Genomic DNA, 22,502 nt, shown 5'->3' with positions numbered 1-22,502 from the left:
ATAAAAGACAAAGGCCTCGTATCACTCAGGGGGTGGTTTCTTTGCTTGCATCCTTGACTCCTTCTCATGCAGGTGGAATGGGGAGCGTGTTCTCTAGTGGGGTGGCATCAACTTAGATTAGTGATATGCCTCCACTAGCACCACCAGTCATGGGGCTGAGAGGGTGATGGTGACGGTAGCTCCTACAACCATTGTGATGGGTGTTTCTAGAGGTAGTCCGCTGGTGGGGGGATCACTCACTCAAAGGTGGTTGGAGTAGCTTCAACGTTTAGCAAAAATGACCACTCTCTCCAACAGTGGTGGCAATGTCTGAGGCATGATGGGTGTCTCCAGTAGAGGAATTGGCAGTGATCTTTGAGCCCATGGTGGTTTCTTTGTCCTCCTTAGCCAAATTTTCTTTTCGGGTGTAACCTCTTAATGTGCAGCTCTAGTTTGCTCGCTTGTCTTGCAATGCAATATGTTGCAGGGGGTGATTCATCAAGGGTGACAAGTTTGGAATCGAAGGTCACTTAGTTGTGGATTGAGAATGAATCCCTGCCAAGTCAACAGGCACATTTACCAGCAATTGGAGGATAGGGTTGCAGTTCTCGAAGCATAGGTGCATGTGGCAAAAGCACCTCGGAGGCCACTCAGTAGTTACATTAGGAGTATGTTTTTGGCATTCAGGAGGAATTGTTACGCTAACATACTACTGGTGCACTGGCTAAGTATTTACAGGCTTTTTCAAGTAATGTCAATGTCAATATGGAGCAGATGGATGTGTTCCTGAAGGCTCTCCAAGGGGATTTTTGTGTGGAATGGGACAGACAAGTTGCACATTGGCATGTAGCTATGGTTTTGCAAACATGTCGGGAGCTGGTTCCGCAACAACGTTGACTTGAAATGGACAGGGATGCAGGTGTTGGTGTGGGTTCTAGACCACAAAGTGGTTTGCAAGTACATCCAGACCAATGGGTTCCAATAATTTTGCAGGTGGTACTGGTAGGGCGGATAAGGGTAAAGGAGTGGTCGCAGAGTCTGTGCTGATTGGGGAGGATTGGCATGCAAAGTATGAAGAGTTGGCTGACAGCATTGTGGACGCGGTTGCTTGCTCTAGCAAAAGAGTGGAGGTGCTGAAGTGACAAAGGAGTTCTCTATGTTTGTGGTTAGAATTGTGTGCCCATTCTTTTAGTTTGTCATTGCTTCCTCATCCTCCTTGGTGGAAAGAAGTGGATCATTTTTTGGAGAAATTTTATAATAATCACACTTCCTTTCTTGGACTACTTGATCCTCCTTCCTATGAGCCTCAGCGGCCAGCTACACAACACGAGCACTGGCAACAATAGTTACCATGGGGGCACGGATTGAGGAGGTATTTCCCACTAAGCAGTGACTTGAATAGCAAGTGGTGGATTGGTCAAAGCCACATCCTTTGTAGTGGCTGATGAATATGGAGTAGGACCATAGCTGAAGCTTTGGTTGCAGAAGAGGCAGCTGGAGACTGTTGGTGCTAGTTCGAGTGGCATAAAACTGGCAAAGCAATTGCAGAAGGGCTATCATGAAAGTATTGATGTAGGATATTGAGCAAGGTGGGAGTCATTGATGCACCTATTTAGTGTATTTCTAGTTTGGATGATGAGTAAAGATCCGACGATGGCTTTTTGGTGGCCTCGCAAGATAAAAAGCACCTGGAGTGTCGAATGCTTTTGGATAGGGAGGAGAAAGGATAATCAAAATGCCATGTGCTATTGCACAAGCAAGTGATGACAAAAAAGGACAAACAATCATTTCTAACTAATGATAGTTGATGTTTTTCTGGATGGATTTGGAAATGAGATGCTTTTGATTCATGTGTACTGATTGAAGGATTGAGATTAACTTACTGCACTTGGTTCTCTACCGAGGCTATGCCCAAATGATTGTTGCACATGCACTATGTTGGCATCTGACTTCTACTTAGGGGATGTGCATTGTATGGTTCACAAGTCCACTGTGAGTGCCATGTGTTATTGCATAACCATGCAGGCTAGCAGTAGTGACTTTGAGGGGTGTGCGAGGGTAGGTTAGCCGCCGCAAGGATTGGCTATTCAGTCCTCCAAGCAGTTGAGTCTTCAACAATTGCTTCTCTAACCATTAGACGGTTCTTGTATGCATGCTATTACTAGCATTTCAAAGTTGTTCTTTACACAATTATTGTGCGAGATCTTGCTTTGGAATACAAAGATCCTTAGTGTTATGTCTCTATTCCCATTCTCTGTATTCCTTTTCCGTAGATTATGCACGTATCATTTTATCTCTATTTCTTGTAGTGTCTGCACGTAGTTATGATGCTATAGTCTTCATATGGATGAAGAGAATGTTCTTGTTGATAGTGTGGAGAAGGATGGATCATCACTTCTAGATCAGCATCAAATCATGACAATGACCTTGATGATAATGATACAGATGGGGATACACTTGTCCTAGTGTTCATCTTTTTTTGAGTATGATTGTATCAAGAAATTGCTCAACTTTTCAATTCCTTTGATGAAATTAGCAAACCATAAGGACTATGATTATTTTAAAATAAAAATTATGTAAGTTTTGACACATTTAAAAATTGCTAAGAAGAATACCCATAAATTTAGGACATTTTTTGTAAAATTTTTTTCCATAGTGATACAATGTATTACAATATTTTTAATTATTGAAAAAAAAGTATCAAAGATTTCATTTTGAAAGAGGAATAGTCCATTTACTTCTCATTTCTATGCAATGTCATGCACTTTTTATGCAATAGTGTTTTGCATGGTCTAATGCAAAGATTGAATTATAAAATTCCCTAAAAATTATACAATTACCATAGTTTTTTAATTTAACTGATTATTTTCACTCGGCTACCATGTGCCACGGCATTCAATAGGCTTAATTGGGATGTGGATAATTATAATAATGGTGGTGGAAATTAGCCACCATGCTGGCATTACCAGCTACTACTAGTTAGTGATCACATGTGTGACTTCTAACTATTCCCATTACCAGAACTAGTTAGTGAGTAGTAGTTTTAGTTAAGACCTTGTAACCCTTGTAACTTATGTTATCATCAACTTCACAGATTCGGTTATGTAATGTAACTTAACAGTAGTTACATAAATCATGGAGTGTAGAGCACCATCTAGGTGAAATGATGGTGTTGCGAGGATTAAGTAGCAACCCTCAAAATTTAATTAGGATTAAGTGGGATGACTTAATTTGCTACTTTCTAGGCACCAGGCTTGTAGCCAATTATTAAGTGGTGGCCCTTAGAGTTACATTAGGATTAAGTAGGATGACTTATTTTTGTTGCTTTTTAGACATTGGGCTTATAGCCAATTAAATAGCCATAGGGCCCTTAAGCCACCTAGCTTGCCTAATGGGGAGGGCCATCTGATCCATTATTATAGCAACGAAGTTTGCACAAAGGGGGTTCGTGTGTTTGCCCTTTATCCCTTTCAAAACAAAGTGCCATGTTGGAAAAAATTTCTTGTAGTGCCCCTTCAAAATGATACTAGAGAGTCAATTGCTCATCGACTAAGAATTTAGTCAATGGGCATTGGCTATTTAAGTGCCATGCAACCTCATTGACTTCACATTGCTCTACTTTCATGTCCACAACCCTCATCAACTTTACACTACTCCACCATCATCTTCCACCCTTGTCTCCTACTCAACCCTGCTACTACACTTCCTATTGAACCTCCTGATCTACCTCGTCTCCACTCGCTGGATCCACCAAGTGCTATGTCCCACATCTAGCTTATTCCATTCTTATTCCTAGATGTCTTCAAAGTGGTGGAAGTCCTCTTCCATGATTGTAGAGTGGAAAATATGCTACAAGACCTTAATTGAATGGGCAATCTGCCTAATTCAGCCCATGTGATGCCCCCATTAAGTCCCACAATGATTCAATTTATTTGTGGATACTATATGGGTCACAATAAAGGGTGGATCAGGCCATGTAAATAATATTGTGGGAGTTTTTACAACACCAGGAAATGGATCAATCTTCAGGGAGGTTGATTTGAATATTGAGCAAGGCAATTTTGTGAAGATGCATAATTCCCTTGCTGCATTTTTCCATTCATGATGTCATTCTGCTTTTTATAGCAGTCTTATCATCATATCCTTTGGATATCATTTTCATGGTTGGATATGCATATTTTCTTCTTTTCTTACCTAAACCCTAAACCCTAAACCCTAAATCCTAAACATTAAACCTTCAACCCTAAATGCTAAATGCTAAATGCCAAATCTTAAAAGTTAAACCCTAAACCCTAAAATATAAAATAAGTTCCTTTGTTCAAGATCTAAACCCTAAACCCTAGTTTAATGGCATAAAATTAGAAAAAAAATCAAATTTTACAAGCATTTTTTTGAGTAACCCCCATTTTATGTTGTTAATTTCTTTAAAAAATCAAAATATGAACAATTGTTCTAAAAAACCCCCATTTTGAGGTACAAAATGAAAAAAAAAAGTAAAAATATGTTTTTGGGAGAAAAAGCAAAAGTTTTCAAATCTAGGAACTTTCTTGAGAAACCCTAATTTTATGCTATTAATATGAAAAAAAAATCAAAATGGGACATGGATTCAAAACTCTCCCTTTTGGGTATAGATTTGATTAAAAAATAGAAATATTAAAAAAAATAAAAATTAGAGAGGAGGGGAGGGCAGACAAGACATGTGCATATAAAAAGGGGAAGAGGGAGGAAGTGAGGGGGGAGTTGGGAGAGGGAGAGGGAGAGGGGGAGGGAGTAGGAGAGGGAGAGGGGGGAGCAAAGAGGAGGGTAGAGGGAAAGTGAGGGAGGAGGAAGTAAGAATAGGGAGGGAGTGAGGGGGGAGTATGGAGAGGGAGAGGGAGGGTGAGGACAGGGAAATTCAAGGGTCTCTCTCTCTCTCTCTCTCTCTCTCTCTCTCTCTCTCTCTCTCTCTCTCTCTTAACCCCCTCCCCTTCTCTCTCTCTCCCCACTTCAAAACCCCCCCCCTTTCCCATCAACATATGGCACACGCCATATGTTCCACCCTCCCCCCCCTTCCCACCAACATATGGCGTGTGCCATATGTTGGTGGGAAGGGAGGGGGGGAACATATGGCATGCACCATATGTTGGGGGAAGGGGGGGGGATTTTGTCTTTCTCTCTCTCTCTCTCTCTCTCTCTCTCTCTCACACACACACACACACACACACACTTCCCCCTCTCCCCACTCCCTCACCTTCCCTCTCTCCTAGTCTCTTCTCCCCGCTCTCCCTTTCCCTACTCCCCCCTCACTCCCTCTCCCCCTTATTTCTTAAACCTCCCACCCATTTCCCCTTTCCCCCTTCACCGTCTCCCTACTCTCACTCCCTTCCTCTCCCTTTCACCCACATCACATAAGGTGAGAGGAGGAGGGAAAGGGAGAGGAGGGGAGGGGAGAGCTGAGCGACATGAGAAAGAGGAGGGGAGGAGAGAGCTATCATGAGAGAGAGAGAGAGAGAGAGAGAGAGAGAGAGAGAGAGAGAGAGAGAGAGAGAGAGAGAGAGGTGGGGGGTGGGGGGGGGAGGGGAGATGAGGGGAGAGGAGAGGTGATGAGAGAGAGAGAGAGAGAGAGAGAGAGAGAGAGAGAGAGGAGGGGAGGGGGAGAGGGGATGACTGCATGAGAGAGAAGAGGGGAAGCGAAACTTGAGAGAGAGGAGGGAAGAGTTGAGTGATGGGAGAGAGAGGAGGGAGAGGTGGGTGACGTGAGAGAGAGGAGGGTATAGGTGAGCAACATGAGAGAGAGGAGAGGAGGAGAGGAGGGGCTGGGAGAGGGGAGGGGCAAAGTAAGAGAGAGGAGGGAAGGAAGGAAGAGGAGAGAGGGGAGGGGACTCAAGGAGAAGGATGGTGGGGAATTTTTGAAATGTCAAGGAGAGGGATGGAGAGAATTTTTTTGAAATTTCTACTTCACTCCCCTGCCCTCTCCTCTATCCCGCCATAGATTTCAAAACAGGAAAGAGAGGGATGGCGGGAAATTTTTTCAAATATCAAATTTGGGGAAGTGGGGAATGGCAAGAAATTTTTTGAATTTTGTTTAAAATCTATATCATCAAGTCACATGTTTTTTTTAAAAATCTATATCTTATTTTTTTGGGGGGGGGGGAGACACCTATGGCTCACGTCACATGTTTGGGGTGAATATGGCTCAAGCAACATGTTTGGGGGGAGGGGGGGGGCACGTACGGCAGGGCACATATGGCTCAAGCAATATGTTTGGGGGGGGGGACATATGGCTCAAGCCATATGTTAGGGGGGGGCACATATGGCTCAAGCCATATGTTGGGGGTGTAGGGGGGGGGGGCACATATGGCTCATGCCACATGTTGGGGGGAGGGGCGGGGGGGCACATTTGGCTCAAGCCATATGTTGGGTGGGGGGGGGGGGGGGGCACATATGGCTCAAGCCATATGTTGGGGGTGGGGTGGGGGGCACATGCTGGGGGAATAAATCTAAAAGGTCTTTCTTCCATGCCTTCTTCAAGTAACAAGCCTACGAACTACCTCTAGAGATGCTGAGCGCCTTTTTAATTAGGCTTGCATTGATATAAACTTTTTACTATGATAGACAATGCATCCCTCCTTCATGTTTGCTTCTTTCATCATCTTGGTGAAGTTGACAAAAAACCTCGATTGGGCATCTGAAGCTGGATGGGACTATCCCTACTCCCTCCCTCACTCCCTCCCTCTCCCTTTCACCCACATCGCATGTGGTGAGAGAGGAGGAGAGAAAGGGAGAGGAGGGGAGCGGAGAGCTGAGCGATGTGAGAAAGAGGAGGGAAGGAGAGAGCCGGCATGAGAGAGAGAGAGAGAGAGAGAGAGAGAGAGAGAGAGAGAGAGAGAGAGAGAGAGAGAGAGAGAGAGAGAGAGAGAGAGGAGAAGGAGAGGGAGAGGGGGGGGGAGAGGAAGAGAGAGAGAGAGAGAAGAGAGAGAGAGAGAGAGAGAGAGGAAAGGCAACATGAGAAAGATAAGACAGAGAGGTGAGTGACATGGAGAGAAAGGAGGGGAGGGGAGAGGGGACATCTACATGAGAGAGAAGAGGGGAGAGGGGAAGGGCAACTTGAGAGAGAGGAGGGGAGAGGGAGAGGTGGGCAAGGTGAGAGAGAGGAGGGCATAGGTGAGCAACATGAGAGAGAGGAGGGGAGGAGAGGAGGGGTTGGGAGCGGGGAGGGGCGAAGTGAGAGAGAGGAGGGAAGGGGGGAAAGAGGAGAGAGGGGAGGGGAGTCAAGGAGAAGGATGGCGGGGAAGTTTTTGAAATGTCAAGGAGAGGGATGGTGGGAATTTTTGAAATTTCTACTTCACTCCCCTCCCCTCTCCTCTGTCCCGCCATAGATTTCAAAATAGGAAAGAGAGGGATGGCAGGAAATTTTTTCAAAATTTCAAATTAGAGAATTGGGGAATGGTGGGAAATTTTTTGAATTTTTTTGGAAATCTATATTATCAAGTCATATGTTTTTTTTTGAAATCTATATCTTTTTTTTTTGGGGGGGGGGGGTGGGACACATGTGGTTCACGCCACATGTTTGGGGGTGGTGGTCACATATGGCTCAAGCCACATGTTTGGGGGGAAGGGGGGGGGGGGGGGGGAAGGGCACATATGGCTCAAGCCATATGTTGGGGGGGGGACATATGGATCAAGCCATATGTTGGGGGGCAGGGGGGGGACATATGGCTCAAGCCATATGTTAGGGGGGGCAGGGGGGCACATATGGCTCAAGCCATATGTTGGTGGTGGAGGGGGGCACATATGGCTCACGCCACATTGGAGGGAGGGGGGGGACACATTTGGCTCAAGCCATATCTGGGGTGGGGTGGGGGGGGGTGGGGCACATATGGCTCAAGCCATATGTTGGGGGTGGGGGGGGCACATGCTTGGGGGAATAAATCTAAAAGGTCTTTCTTCCATGCCTTCTTCAAGTAACAAGCTTGCAAACTACCTCTAGGGATGCTGAGCACCTTTTCAATTAGGCTTGCATTGATATAAATTTTTTTACTATGATAGACAATGTATCCCTCCTTGTGTTTGCTTCTTTCATAATCTTGGTGAAGTTGACAAAAAAACCTCGATTGGGCATCTAAAGCTAGATGGGACTATGTCTCACAATTTCAAGATTGGAGGAAAGCTAGACAGGACTATGTCTCATGGTTTCAAGATGGGAGGGGCTAGATGGCAACCTAGAGGCTAGGCAGAGGATCCATTGGGGAGGAGTGGCTAGTGTTGAGGAACTAAAGGGAAAGCATGAAGTGAACACAAAATGAGAATGCTTGATTATGGATTGAAGAAAGGCGAGGTCCATATGTAGGCACCTCTTACATGATCATTGACATCACTGATGACCTTTGAGCTCCACAATCAGCTCCTAGAATCTCTCAATCATCCTATGTGGCATCTACCACCTAACAATGCTTATGGGCACCTAACTGTGCCTCTAGCACACACGTAGGAACACACACGTAGGAACCAAGGTGTGCCTAGGGCATATATCTTGTCCCAACAAACCCCTCCTCAAGGGAATGCCTCAGGCTATGTCAAGGATTCATCTAGTCTCATAGTTTCTCATGCCATCTCATGGTGGTCAAGGATTAATCTATAACTAGGATCTCATGCTAGCAAGGGTTCCCAAGGGTGTGAGGTAAACAAAAGGGATACATAAGACCTTCCAATGGTTATCTCCCCTGCATGTACATGCACACAATGTCTGCAGGAGGTACCATGGAGCAAAAACACATACACATGGCCTACATCATATGGTGACCAGAGGTGGTTACAAAGAACACAATAGTTTATTTCATTCATTTTGGAGGACTATCCAGGCTGAGTACCTTGACTCAACATAAAAAGAGAGATCTGGAGCATATATGGAGATGGTTCAAAAAGCATAATCTTCATTTTCTTCATTTGTTGATGGAGTTCTTCCTTCAGGCATAATTGCTTTGTTGTTGAAATAGTCCTTGTCTTTAGCTTTTTCTTTTGTAGACTTCTTTCCATTCACAACATTCCATATCTTCTTTTTCATAAGCATAAGCTTGGCTTTGTTTGCCAAGTATGGAAACTAGTTCCAACCAACTTCTTAAAAAAGGCCTTAGCTTCCATGGCAAGGTCTTACCCGAGGGTAGTGTCTAGTGCCTTACAAGTGAAATATGAGAAATAAAAAATAATCTTTCAAAGAGTAACAACTTGAATACGTTGACTTGGATTTCTCTATGTGACTTAAGTGAATGTCAAAGCATAAGGCAATTAGTCAGAGCAACATTTACGCAAGATGTCTAAGCAAAACATGACCAAGTAGATGCTAGAAAATGAGCATAGCAGACTTAAAATAAATCTTGGTCAAACTACCAGTCAAACTTTGACTGTCCAAAGTCAAACTTAGACTAGCATAGTCAAGCTTTCATGGCCAAAGAGGCAGCTCGAAAATCTGCTCCAATTCATCATGTAGAGGCTGAAACTCAAAGGGGTTTTACACTGGAGAGGAAGGTAAAATGTAGAGCTTCACCCTCAGAAAGGAATCGCGTAAAAGATAAACACGTCGCCCAGCATTGTAGAAGAACTGTCGACTAGTTTTTTGATGAAATCTACCCGAATGTTGCTCCAAATGAGCTCAGATTTGATGAGCAGCAAGGTCGTGATGTCACCTAGCTCCCTTTGGAAGGATTTTGCCAATGTTGCTCTCCACAGTGAGAACCAAGAAGAAGGTTGATGCAGCTTCCTGAGACAATGCCGCACTGAAAATGGCGAGATAGCGCATATGGCTTGTTCTGTAGATTCGTCCTAGCCTTGGGAAGATCTCTAGAAAGATGAGAAGTTGAGAATGCAAGCTTGAAGAGAACTCTCACTTCCAAAATCGACTTTGGAAGGGAAGGTGGAAGATGGAGGTGAGGAAGAAGAAGATGATGTGGCACAAATGGGCTCAAGGAGGATCATAGTGCTCTGATACCATGTTGAGGAACTAAAGAGAAAGCATAAAGTGAACACAAAATGATAATGCTTGATTATGGAATGAAGAAAGGTGAGGTCCATATGTAGGTACCTCTTACATGATAACTGACATCGGTGATGACCTCTGAGCTCCACAATCATCTCCTCAATCAGCTCCTAGAATCTCTCAATCATCCTATGTGGCATCTACCACCTAACAGTGCTTATGGGCACCTAACTATGCCTCTAGCACACACACATAGAAACCAAGGTGTGCCTGGGGCATACACCTTGAGATATCCCAACAGCTAGATGGTGAATTATGAATCTTGTTGCACCCAAAGGGATCCATTGTGAGAGGGGATAAAAGTTTTTTTAAAAAAAGAAAAGGGGATAGAAGTTGTAGGAGGGGATGAAAGTTACAAGATGGTTGAATACAAGGGAGTATAACTACGAGGGACTGTGCTAGGGAGTAAGATGGTTGAGTGCAAGGGATTCTACAAGGGTGGCATCAATTTAAGTAAAATGCACCACTGGGCTTGCATGCAAAGTAAGTAGCTGGCTGGCATACATTGGATGCAAGTATATGGCTCAAGTCCTTTGATTGATTCTCTGAAAAAAAAAAAAGGTCCTTTGATTCATTGTCTCACTATAAGGAGTGTGCAAGGGGAGTCTCTAACTATAAAGATTGTGCAAGGAGGGTGCGGGACTGCATCCAGGATGACAACTATTGGGCTAATTTATACCAAGCTCATAGAGCAAAGAGCTAGCATGCATTGGACGAAAGAGGGAGTGTGCAAGGGTGGCATCGATTTAAAAATATAACAAATCTTAATTTAAGAATATAATGATGAAATTGAAGTCATGATGACAACCATCGGACGTGCATGCACCATCGGGCTTGCATGCAGAATAGATAGAGTGAGCAACTAATTACCAATCATGATGACAACCACCAAGCTTGCATGTAGAGTTAGTCGAGTGAGCCATTACAAAACACGATGACAACCAACAGGATTGCATTCATGCACCATCGGGATTGGATGTAGAGTAGGTAAAGCCATTTCTAGTCATAATGACAATGATGGGGATTGCATGCATGCACCATCGGGATTGGATGTAGAGTAGGTAGAGTGAGCAGCCAATTAATAGTCATTGAGGCCTAATTTGGGAAGGGAGCCACCTAGCTAGCATTAGATGCAAGTATACAACTCGAGCTGAGTTTGTGCAAAGGGTGATGTCAATTTAAGAATTAATAATGACTTAAAATGTAGTCATGATGACAACCACCAACCTTGCTTGTAGAGTGAGTAGAGTGAGCAATTAAATAACAGTCTCATAGTAGAGACGTAATTTGGCATTGTGAAGGAGTCCACCTAGCTAGCATGCATTAGGTGCATGATTGATTAAAGGCATCTCATGTTTAATTGGACATGAATTGGGCTGGTTTGTGATTAATTCAAAGGCCACTTTGATTGTTTTAAGGCCTGGACATGCCAAATACTTAGATGCAGGCATAAAAGAGAACCCTTGTCTTCATGCATCTTATAATGCCAGTAACTAACACTATTACCTCACTACTCATTAGCTCCCCTGTATGCTTCCCTACTCACCTTCCAACTCTTATTTCGCCAGTAATGCCTTTTGTCTATTGCTATTTTCCACTTCTCAATGGCTCCCCCGTTACAATATAGAATTCTATTTCTCCATTGCTCATTACCTATTTCTTCACTACTCCCCTATACTTCGCCCTCACTTCGCCATGTTTGCTCTTATGTTGACACCTGATGTTACCAATGTTCCTTATAGCAACATCATCCCTATTCTATCTTTTTCTTCTTTCAAGGTGGCCATATTGCATTGCTCAAATATTTCAATACCATGTGTTGTGTTAAGGTTTCATGTTTAATAGTGGTTCCTGATTGATTTCAAGGTCAAGAAGTTGAAGTGCCAACGTCGAGCCTTTTTGAGCTTTGTGTGTTTGTGTGTGTGTACACATGGAAGGCTCAAAAGGGCTCTAGGCTAGCTCTTCCCAAAGATCAAAGGGATGATTGGTGGGAAGAGGTAAGTCTCCAACTTTGTTGACACCTAGTGCTTACAAATCATTTGCTCAATACCATGATTAACGTATAGAAGCGCACAAAAGAACTCTCAAACTTGCTTCATTTGACATCCAAAATTTGGACTTTGTAGCATGTACTCTAGACTTGGACATAGGCCTCAAATTGAAAGGCAAAAGCCAAATAATTTAATTTGTAGGTGGACTTTGCAAGATTACTTGTGCAAATGTAAGTTGAGAAGCATGCCTCAAGGAAAAAGTATTTGAACAAGGTGAATGATATTTAATCATTGATAAGGGCTGCCCAAGATAACAAGGTGAATGATATTTAATCATTCATAAGGCCTGCCTAAGATTTAAAAAAGCAAACAAAAAGGAATCCACTGGAAATGATGTGGAGGAAGATTACATGAGATAAAGGGGAGAGAGGGAGAGAGAGAGAGAAGGAGGGGGGGGGGAGGAGCTGTGTTGGAGAAAAGGTGGAGATCGTGTGTAGGAAGACTTGATGAGATAAAGAACGAGAGAGAGAGAGAGAGAGAGAGAGAGAGAGAGAGAGAGAGAGAGAGAACCACTTTAAAGTCTTCATTCAAGAAGAGAAGGGGGATAGGGGAGAGAGAAGAATAACTAGAGAGAGAGAGGGGGGGGTAGGCCAAAGAGGACGAAGTCACTAAATGTCTCTTACAAGGAGCATACTTGGACCAATCATCTTGAAAAAAAAGAAATATCTAAAAAAATACCTATTTTACTTTTGGGAAGCGGCCAACCTTCCCACTTTTTGTAGTGTTTGGGAATTGCGTGGTAGTGTAGGCCTTGGGCAGTTGCCCTTTAGCTCGGCTATCTTTTGTTTTCATTTTGTATCTAGGTCTCCCCCCTAATACAAGTAGGCTTAAAAAAAAAAAAAAAACTTCCCTATACCCTTCCAAGAGGAGGCCAACAAAAATGTTCTTGTGGACTTAAGGCAAAATTTGGCTGATTGTGAGCTTCTCAAAGCTCAAATTTGCAATGGTAATGGGAAAGAATCCACGCAAAATAACTCACCCAAAACAATGGAATCTTTGTCAATCTCATGCAAGCGCTAAGCTCCACTCATATATATATATATTTGATTGTATAGCAGTCTGCAGACTGCAGTCTGCATAGCCACCTTCTCCTGCATTAAGGCTACCTGCATAAGACGACACCTTCAAAACCAATTGTGTATTATGGGATACAGGCTTTTGCTCAACAAAAGACGTTGCAAGAAGTTACTCCCTTGGATTCTTTCAAGCTTGAGCTGATTTCCTGAACAGAAGACGTTGCAAGAAGATACTCCTTAGGATTCTTTCAAGCTTGAGCTTGCTCATCATCATCGTAACAACAAACGTTCTCGCCACTGCAACAGAAATCTCCTCATTTCATCCACCTCGCTCCTCAATCCTCACCTCACGATTTTGTAGTTTCGAATTCATAACTCCCCAGTACTCTACTCTGTAGCCGAGGCTCTAGAATGTAGCTCCGGTTTGTCTCACGTAGGTTGGATTCCGAAAGCATGCTTGTGAATGAGTCCTCGCGAGTTTAAATATAGCAGCTGCTGCTTTCCTCTTCCGCTAAGTCCAGAAACCGACCAGAGGGCCTTTGGTTTTCGCTATGGACTTCAGCCGGTGCTCGACGCTCTCGTACTTCTGTCTTTACGAGAGGACGCGCTCAGCTACGCCCGACTGCGGGGCCTTGTCTCCCAAGCGGCAGTGGGTTCTTCCTTCCAGCTTTGTTCTTTCCCAGTTCGTTTGAATGTATCGCATCCCACGCTCAACCTTGCCTTGAAGATATCTAATACTTCTGTTTGATATGAGTTCCTGCAGGTTGCATGACAGGGGAAGGGTGGGTCGCTAGCACCGGCCTTCGTTCTCCTTTCGAGCTCGCTTCAACACGTCCAAATCGAACGCTTTTCCTCTCATATGTTAGCGTTGTACAAATAGATAGCTAAGTTTGCATTGGCGAACTATCGTCCGAACGTTCACGACGAAGCTTGCTAGATCGTGCCGGAGTTAGGGGTACATGCCATCCGATTACCTGGATCTTCATTACCCCCTCTTGCCGGACCATGAAGCAGTTTACTATGTGCACACTGTGTAGGCTCCTCTTTTTTATAGGTCGTGAGAACGGTTTCTACTTGCCGCTAGACGGCCTATTTTCTTGTATTTGCCTGGGAGATTTTATATATATGTAGTGGCCTTTGTTTAAAACTGCTGCTCCTTTCTGTCGTATTTTCTGTTCATGTTCGCCTTCGCAAGTCTTACACGTTCTCGATATCAAATGCTTCGTCACAGAATTTCAAAGAAGATACAGTTATGACAAAAAAAAGTGGGAAATGTAGTAGGGTCATAATTAGGTTTGAATGTTCCAAGACTCTGTCTGGGATCTTCTCCTGCATACCTAAGGTTTGAAACTTGCGAAACTGGCATATATGAGCTCCAGTTTGTTAATGGAGTGTGCTGTTGGTCTTGTTACCGATAAAAATTGATTTCGCTTCGTTCTGTAGCCCTTGCCTGTAGCAAGAATAGCGGCCTAAGCTAAGCAACTTAACAGATTTCCCCGTGTGTGCGGAACTGGCTGTGAAATTTGAATGTAACGTGCTGTCGGTCTTCAATTCGGATGGTGTGAACGTTATGAATGATTTTGTACCCCTTTGTAGAGGATATTCAGGGGCAGATGATGGACGAAAAGAAGTTTAAGAAGGGAATACATGAAGTGCTTGAAGACTTTGTATCGGAAAGTAAAGTTGATGTCATGAAAATTCAAGAGGCTCTTGATGTGAGCGGAGTGAGCAGAAAGGGATATGCTTCAATATAAGAGTTGTCATCAACATTAAAAGTTAAACGGATTAAATGTGTGTTGTTACCAACACTAGCACTAGTGTGAAAGGAATGAGGTCATCTCAACCAAGAAATTAATAAGTTTATTGGATAGTACTTTCATTTCGAAAGTGTATATGAAAGTGAAAAGGGAAGTACTATATATAATGCTTAGAATAATATTCTTGTGGATCTTGAACAATTGCGGAGACTTATGATTGAGATCTATCGTATCACATTTGAAAAATGTAGAGGAGTTCCGGAGTTTGATGTGAAGCTTAATAAGTGTGAAATCAAGAAGGAAAAAAAGATAGAGAGTTTCTATCACTTTGATGAATTGAGCACTTGATTAATTAATCATAAAGTCCAGCTCAAAGTACTTCAGTGTTCAATTGAAAAAGCACGTATGATGGGGTGCATTTGAGGTATGTAAATTATCACCTAAATTAGTCTTTGCTCGAAATGTAAGAAAATTGTATATCATATATCTTACAAACTTGTGGTTTTAAATTATAGGTGAACATTGAGGACCATGGAGTACTTTATTGGATAGTACTGTATTGGGTATTTCATCAAACAAGTATATAATCGATTATCAAGAGTCAAGTCCAAGGATGCCATCTTCATGTTGAAAGATGATTTTCAAATTGAATTGCATATGGCAGGTGATCTGAAGACATTGAGATGTATGTTCAATATAAGTAAAAAGGATAATTCAAAATCTCCTTGCTTGTGTTGCAATGCAGGAATGCACATCCTAGATTGTAAATGGTGGAAAAGAGCACCCAATAGAAATAAAGTAGATAAAAATTTCAAAGCAACTTTTGAGTTGCAATGTTCACATTTGTACATTGTATGCATTACGTAGGATCATTGAGAAACATGTTTTCCTATATATGAAAATTGCATGGAAACTTTGCCTTGAGAGCAGAAGATGCAGAGCCATCAGAAATTGGTCTCCATGGAGGAGATATACATATTACAAAGAATCTTATAAAATCTACAAATGGAAAAGATGTTCCTATCAAGCCATCTATTGTTGGAGTAAAGGCTAGAAGATTTCTCTCATCTAGAGGGGAAAAAAAAATGGTAGTGATAAAACAACATACTTTATCAAGGATAAAGTATAGCTTGTGGAGAAAAGTCCACAATGTTGTCAAAGATTATCAGGTAGATGGATTGGCAAGAGATGCCAAGGTAGAAGTGTGGAAATGCTTAGATAAAATTTTTGTTTTTTGTGACCAAGCCACCTTTATAAAAAATGATCAACAAGCATTTGAAGAAGTGGTAAAGAGTTTTGGAAAGGCAATCAAAGAGGCTTGGACAACATGTAACATCACTCATTACATGGTAAGAAAAATATCCTGTTTTTCTGCATGTTTTTTTTTAAAGCAAACAATCTTAGTTTTATATATTGTAATGCCCACTTGCTTATGTATCAAAACAGCATATAATCTACAATCACCTTCCTTTCTTTGTCGTTTGATACCTCATCCTGTCGTTTGCAACAATATCTTTGACATGTATAAAAGTCTTGCTATTGACAACTTTTGATCCTTCAACTGTAAGCTTGTGGAAGGATTCATACATCTCTCCAAGAAAATCCTTGTGCTGTGTCAAAAGAGACTGCGAATCCAGCACCTTATTGAACATATCATGGTATTTGTAATAGTACAGTTGGCATTCTGACTTCTGCAGGAATTCAAAGAGCTATAGTTGGGGTGACTCCTTTTCCTCCTCCTCCTTTCCCTTACCAAATGATTGTCCACCTTTGTCTGAACCCTTGTCATTGGGCTTTCTTTTTTCACTGCATCATAAAAATCAAAAAATGAATCTTGCACATATAGCTAAAAAGAAACAGAAGCACTCATACAGATATTCTTACAAGAAGTTTCCTCCTCCTTTATAGCATAAGCTGAGAGGTCAATGGTCTTCCTGACAGGTCTTGGTGCATCACTTGCATCACCTAGATTGTTAGCTCCTCCTCTTTGAAAGTTTGCAGAAAAACACGATATGACTGTCTTTATAATTGAATAGACTGAAATCGCATTTTCTAGCAAATGAAGCAGATGACTACTAGCTGATGCAGTTGAATTAGATAGATGAAGAAGCTGTAAGAAAATAGTACGCAGCGGAAGATAACAACAAAACGCAAGTACACGATGGAAAGCTGGAGAGAATACAAAAATTCTGATATACCAAACTGCTGATACAACTGATGGTTGGCTGTCCACCCGTGCGCTCTACAGACAGAGCTTCGATGGTGATCTAGACAGATGCTGGACGGAGGACTATGAGCGTGAAGAACTGGTGATCTGATGATAGGGGGTGGCCACTTATATAGTGTAAGTGGTTGACGGTCGGCCCTGTAATAGGCAGTCGGCCTAATAGACAGTCGGCCTGGAAGACCAACCGACCCTGCCGCTGGGGGCTTTGCCCCCAGACCCCCACCGGGGGCCTGCGCCCCCCGGACCCCCTGCTATCGGGGGGGCTATCGCCCCCCCGAACCCCCCCTTTGTGCAGACGGGTATCTACTCTTGGCTCCTAAGCCGTCTCATAACCATCTGGTCTACTCTAAGACCCCTTCCAGTGTCTAAACTGGGGATCCCTCCCAATATCTGATACCCATCATGGCTTCTCCTCATATGGGGGCCTTACAACATTGGGTACATAGAATATTGGTGGGTTACATGAGAGGTGGACATTTGAGCTAACTCTAACACCCCCCCTCAATGTTCACCCGAAGATGAACTATGTGATCGGACCAATGCCGAGTCGATGTAGATGCCGCAACAATAAATCACTCCCAAGAGCCTTCGTGAAGATGTCTGCGCAATTATCCTCTGTGGGACAATACTCCAGCTCTATGACTCCATCCTCAATGAGCTCTCGTACGTAGTGATACTGGATCTCTATGTGCTTTGTACGAGCATGGAACACAGGATTCTTTGCAATGGCCATGCAACTCTGATTGTCGCATTTCAGAACCGTCGCATCTTCGATTGGAACTCCTATGTCTTGCAGGATCATCCTTAGCCAAACTGCTTCACAAGCAGCAATGCATGCTGCCTTGTACTCAGCTTCCGTCGAAGATAGTGCCACTGTTGGTTGCTTCTTGCTAATCCAAGAGAACACTCCTGAACCAAGTGAGAAACAATATCCAGAAACTGACTTTCTAGAATCACAATCTCCCGCCCAATCTGAGTCACAGTAACCCGCCAAGGTCTTCCCTGCTCTGTAGGTAATGCCATACTCCAGTGTACCTTTCACGTACTTTAGCACACGCATCCCTGCTTTCCAATGGTTCTCTCGAGGTTGATTTGAGAACCTACTAAGTACACCAACTGCAAAGCTGATATCAGGTCTAGTGTTGCACAAAAAAATGAGACTCCCCACAAGTTTCCTATACTCCTTGATGTCGACAAGTGGTGATGCATCCTCCACTGAGAGCTTACCATTCACCTCCATGGGAGAGACCACGTCCTTACACTCGGTCATATCGAATGCCTTCAAGATCTCGCGAGCATATCTCTGCTGAGAGATGAAAATCCTGCCAGGTTTTTGCCAAACCTCAATGCCGAGGCAAAAGTGCATGAGCCCCAAATCTGTCATCTCAAACTCGGAACTCAACGACTCCCTCAACTGTTGCAGCATCTTCTCATGATCTCCAGTGATGATCAAGTCATCCACGTAAAGGACTATTACCACATACTTGCCATCCTGCTTACAAACATACAGGTTAGCATCAGAAGCACTTTTTGAGAAACCAATAGATATGAGAAAGCTATCAATCCGTTGGTACCATGCCCTTGGGGCCTGTTTCAGCCCGTACAATGCCTTCTTTAGTTTGCAAACCTTGTTCTCTGAATTGGGCACCTCAAATCCTGGTGGCTGGAACACATATACCTCCTCCTTGGGATGTCCATTCAAGAACGCAGATTTCACGTCCATTTGAAACACCGGCCACTGCTTATGAGCAGCCAAGGCAAGTACCACCCGAATAGTTGTCATCCTTGCTGTAGGAGCAAAGGAATCCTCAAAATCAAAGCCTTCAACTTGAGAGTATCCTTGTGCAACAAGCCTAGCCTTGTACTTTTCCAAAGATCCATCAGATTTGTACTTGGCCTTCCATACCCATTTGGTACCAATGATCTTCCTTTTTTCTGGACGATCAACCAAGTCCCAAGTCTGATTCTTCATGATGCTGTCATACTCCTCTTGCATGGCAGCTTTCCAATTTGGATCCGCCATTGCCTCATCCAAATTCGTAGGCTCTTGAACTTTCATAATCTCAGCCATCAAGGCCATATTGACTATGTGTTCAGAAGCCCTTTTCTGCTCCTCTATCCTCTTTGATCGTCGAAGTCCATCTGCAGATGACTCCGCCAAGTCTGGAACCGGATTCTTCTCATCAAAGAGCTGCCTTGCCCACTTTGGAAGTGGCTTACCTTGTGGAGCCAAGGCATGTTGTGGTGTTGGTGGAGTCTGTTCCTCGAAGTACTCCTCCTCATTCTGCAACTCTGCTTTAGATACGGGCACAAGGTGAGTTACTTTTACGGCTGATGATAAAGTGGAAGGGCATACCTCCTCCTCCACTGTATGTGGCTGTTCCCAAAACACCACATCACGACTGACCACGATCTTCTTTGCCTCTGGATCATATAGCCGGTACGCCTTTGACTCCTGGCTATAGCCCATGAAGATACACTTTCTGCTCTTTGGATCTAATTTCTTTCTGGTGCTATCTGGAACATGAACAAAGCACTCACATCCAAATGTTCTGAAATGAGAAGCGGAAGGCTTTTTACCTGAGTAAGCCTCCAAAGGTGTTTTGCCCGTCAAGGCCTTTGTGAAGCTTCGATTGAGGATGTAGACTGTTGTATTGACTGCCTCAGCCCAAAAAGACTTAGGCAATCCTTTACCTAGTGCCATGCATCGTGCCATCTCCATGGCAGTACGATTGCGACGCTCTACAACACCATTTTGTTGCGGAGTATGTGCAGTCGTGAGTTGGCGCTTAATGCCATTCTCGTGCAAGTATGTGTCGAACTCTTTTGACAGGAACTCTCCTCCTCGATCCGTGCAAAGCTTCTTTACCTTCAGCCCGCTTTCGTTTTCCACCATCTTTTGCCACTGTTTGAATTTTCCAAGAGCTTCAGCCTTATCTCGTAAAAAATACACCCACATGTATCTACTGTAGTCGTCGACGATAAGCATGTAGTAGTTACATCCCCCCAAAGCTTGAGTCGGAGCTTTCCCACTGAGATCAGCATGAACCAATTGTAGAGGAGCCTTTGCCCGATAGCCGCTCTCATGTGGAAAAGCCTTCCTTTGTTGCTTGCCCATCATACAAGCTTCACAAGGTTCCTGCACCTTTGAGAGTGCAGGCAAGTGTGCAACCATCCCTGTTTTCTGCATTTCCAAAAGAATAGGATAACTAAGATGACCAAATCTTTCATGCCATACCTTACTGATGCCCACTCCTGAAGAGACTGTTAGTGCCGTCAGCTCGTAGAGATTGTTCTTCCTTACTGCCTTGCCGACCACCTTGCCCGCTGCATTAAGGATTTCTGCTCCGGTCCTCTTGAAACGTACCTCCAAGTTGCGATCAGTTATCGCAGCAACCGAAAGCAAGTTCTTCTTTAGCTAAGGAACTAGTAATACATCAGAAAGCTCTTTAGTTTCACCCTCTTGAATGGAAAGAGAGATAGTACCTGTACCTTCCACAGGGCATTTTGCATTATTACCGACCGTCACGTTCATGGGCTCTTGTAGAGGCTTGAAAGAGCTATACCAGTCCTTCTTTCTGGTCATGTGACGGGACGCTCCACTATCAAGGAGCCACGAATCATTCGTTGTTGAAACTTCTGTTGAGGAGCATATTTCTTCAATTGCAACCCATAGCTCCAACTCAGTTTCAACTGTGTTGGCAGATTCCTTGCCTTTCGAAGAAGACTGTGTAGTGCCATTCTTTTCGTCCTGCTGCTTCTTTCTGCAATCCTTGATCATGTGACCGCTTTTGTTGCAGTAGTGGCACTTACCTGAAAACTTCTTCTTCTTACCATTCTTCTTCTCTCCACCCTTCCCTTTGGATGTGGTTGAGAATGCTGCATCACTTCCGCCATCGCGGGTCTTCATTCGCATCTCCTCCTCTAGAAGCATCGCACTGAACTCTTCAAAAGTGAGGGGTGGATTTCTTACCTGCGTGTTGAGTGTTGTGACCAACGCATCGTACTTTTGTGGAAGGATCCGAATGCACCTTCTGGCCAACTCTTCGCTGGTCTTTGTAATCCCAACCGCCGCCATCTGATCACGTAGATTCTTGATCCGTGTGATGAATGTCTCAGCTGATTCTCCATCAGAGCACCTCTCTGCAGCAAGCATATTCTCCAGATTTTGAATTCTGGTCTGATTCCGCGTTTCATACTGACCTTTCAGTATGTTCCAAGCCTCACTTGCCTTGTCTGTGTGCTGAATCAGAGTCAAAACAGAATCACTTGAACTGGTAACAAGAGCACAGAGTGCATCTGCATTCCTTCGTTTCCATGCCCGAAGAAGATCTGCATTCGGTGGCGTTATGACGTTGGGGTTGTTTGGATTCGGTGATCCAACCGGTTCTGGATCCAATCCCAGAACAGTATCCAGAAGCTCATATGAATCCAAGATCGCGCTGATCTTGAATTTCCACAAAGTATAATTCGTCCCATCGAGCTTGCCTTCATTGAAGGCAGGTGGACGAATTCGCAACGGGGTTGGTGCAGCCATCACTCCTAGTAGCCTTTGCTAACAAAGCTCGTTGAACTTGCAATAAAGTCGTTACTCAGATAGCCTGAGCTCTGATACCATGTAAGAAAATAGTACGCAGCGGAAGATAACAACAAAACGCAAGTACACGATGGAAAGCTGGAGAGAATACAAAAATTCTGATATACCAAACTGCTGATACAACTGATGGTTGGCTGTCCACCCGTGCGCTCTACAGACAGAGCTTCGATGGTGATCTAGACAGATGCTGGACGGAGGACTATGAGCGTGAAGAACTGGTGATCTGATGATAGGGGGTGGCCACTTATATAGTGTAAGTGGTTGACGGTCGGCCCAGTAATAGGCAGTCGGCCTAATAGACAGTCGGCCTGGAAGACCAACCGACCCTGCCGCTGGGGGCTTTGCCCCCAGACCCCCACCGGGGGCCTGCGCCCCCCGGACCCCCTGCTATCGGGGGGGCTATCGCCCCCCCGAACCCCCCCTTTGTGCAGACGGGTATCTACTCTTGGCTCCTAAGCCGTCTCATAACCATCTGGTCTACTCTAAGACCCCTTCCAGTGTCTAAACTGGGGATCCCTCCCAATATCTGATACCCATCATGGCTTCTCCTCATATGGGGGCCTTACAACATTGGGTACACAGAATATTGGTGGGTTACATGAGAGGTGGACATTTGAGCTAACTCTAACAGAAGCAGATGACTACTAGCTGATGCAGTTGAATTAGATAGATGAAGAAGACAATTGGAAAGGTAGATCAAGATTGTGGTGTATTTAAGTACCTATATCCTTTCTCTCCATGGCTTTTGCACAATTATAGGTAGGGGGGATGATGATGGGAAAAAAGGAAGGTCTAAAGAATTGTCCAGATGAAGATGAGGAAGAAGATAAAGATTCAAAACTGTTTAATGGATGGAGAAAAGT

Source organism: Dipteris shenzhenensis, chromosome 23, assembly GCF_047967505.1.
Source record: "Dipteris shenzhenensis isolate YYH24624 ecotype China chromosome 23, Dip_SZ_1.0, whole genome shotgun sequence".
NCBI lineage: Eukaryota > Viridiplantae > Streptophyta > Polypodiopsida > Gleicheniales > Dipteridaceae > Dipteris > Dipteris shenzhenensis.
Note: the sequence above shows the minus strand (reverse complement) of the source record.